A 2,377-nucleotide genomic window follows, 5' to 3' on the forward strand; every position below is an offset into this window, starting at 1 on the left:
TCATTCATCCCTATGCCTACAATATTTTAATCCTGCTGTTTACTATAATCACTACTGTTGTCTTTATTACACTGTTGCTTATATTTCATTACTGCTGCTGCTATAAAATTGTTGCTACTGATAAACTTGCGAGCAAGTCTGTTTCCAGGTGCAGCTGAATTGACAACTCCGTTGTTAAGGCTTACAAATATTCTTTGGCTCCCCTTATGTCGAATCAATAAATTGGGTTTTACTTCCCTCGAAGACTGTTGCGATCCCCTATACTTGTGGGTCATCAACGATCACCACTTAATGTCATCCTCTCATGGGCTATATGAGATCTTGCTTTTGATGCATGTCATGGAAATAAACCTAAACCACATAGATAACACAAATGAACACATAATTGAAAAGTCTTACCATGCTAGAAGATCATCCATTGATTAACACATAATGTATAGCATGACTAAAATAAGTTCCACACAAGAACTCCATCACATTTTTTTATTCGTGATCATATCATATTCTTCTCTTCAAATCAATGATGTTCATACCAATACTGAAGATATATCATTATCTTCAAAGCATCTACACTTGAATCCAACACATGGACTACAAGAGTTACCTGTGGAATATTTGTTCTTATAAACTCAAGGAAAATATTAGTCTATAGAAATTGACATTAATTACCAAAACCACACATAGAGCTAATGTACCCTTACATATGGTACAAAAATGATATATTTTTCTTGACTAGATACATTACTTGAACTTTTTGACAGTTTTCTAAGAAAACATTAACAAGATAGACTCTAGATACTAGATTTCTAGAAACAATCATTTGTAATAAAAAAAGCCATGAGTTTAAACTATGGTCATGTAAGATATATCATGGCTGGCGATATTTTTGAAACTACTATATTTGCTTCTTGAATTTCTGTATATATATTATTATTGTCGTAGTCACATTCTCATGTGACGCACACATGCCTAATTACGGGTCACCGAATCTCGGTCTTCATGCATATATTGTGCTTGATATATCACTCCCTCTTATTTGATGCCAAAAGTCCTAATAGGCTATGAATGATATCTCATGTGTTTTCGTTGGACTTGTTACGAGAGTTAGCTTGCCTCGATTTTTCTTGCCATGCATTATTCTTATACTCTTGATTTACATTATTAGCCAACAAAATTTCCAGCTTCAATCATAGAGCTTTCGTACACTTCAATTACTCGGGAAGAGACTTTAACTCATCTTTTTTGGACCCGCTTTTTTGCCTTCACATCTAATGCTCCGACTTTGTCTGCCTCCAAAGACACAAAACCGGCCCTTTCAGTCCATGATTACAGCGGACGCTACCACAGTTCAAGAGGGAGGTGCACTAGTGGAAAACAGGCCTTTTGATCCGGGTGGTTAGGGCCTTTTGTCGCGGGCGGCCAGCCGCGACAAGCAAGGCGCGATAAAAGGGAGGCCTTTTATCCCGGGTCACTTACGACCCGCGACATAAGGTCCACCACGTGGCAGCCGCCCGGCGCGCAGGGCACGAGGCTTTTGTCGCGGGCGGTATTACCACCCGCGACAAAAGGCCCTCTACGTGGCGCGCGCACAACGCTTCGCTTTAGGGTTTGAGGGGTGCAGCACCCCTCCCCCCCGCCACCGACCGCTGTTATATCATTTTTTTCGTTCGAAAATAAAAGTTGCATATATTTGTACGCTACTAGAAATTGTACACGTTCATTCAATATATATATATATAGATCGATCAAACAAATGTTGGAAGCAAAAGTCGATTCCTCTTTACATGTAACCCTTACATATATATATACATTTAGCTCACGATCGACAAGCGGTACTAACGACCGTCTATTTGGAGGTAGAGCATCTATTTGGACTAAACAAGCCTTTGTTGTTTAGTACATCTTTAATCAAAAGTCCCGCTGGTTCCTCCGCGATTCCTAGTGCGTGTTCCTTTGGTTGGAGTCTCGTCCCGCATGAAGTCGACCTATATACGAAAATGAGATGAGTATGACTATATCAGTCTTGATAACGAAATATTGATGATAATAAATAAAGTTGTGAATGTTATTGCTTACGTTGAATTTATTATTGTTCCGCTCTCGATGGTTAACATGCGAATGGACTCGCAAACGTAGTATCCACATAGATTCGTCCCTTGTGGCTGCTCGGGGGCACTGGTACAGGAGTAAATGTTAGCTTCTCTGCCCAGGTTTCGTTCTTACGATGTCTCTTGAAAGCGGTCCAAGCCCCGCTAGTGCAAAAGAATGATTGAATGAGTGGATAATTAATTGATATCTCACGAATGATAAAGCGCGCGATGAAGGAAATTACACTTGGAGCAACTTCTGCAAGTCCCGGAACCCGTCCACGCCTCTA

This window comes from Lolium rigidum, chromosome 7 (assembly GCF_022539505.1).
Source record: "Lolium rigidum isolate FL_2022 chromosome 7, APGP_CSIRO_Lrig_0.1, whole genome shotgun sequence".
Lineage (NCBI taxonomy): Eukaryota > Viridiplantae > Streptophyta > Magnoliopsida > Poales > Poaceae > Lolium > Lolium rigidum.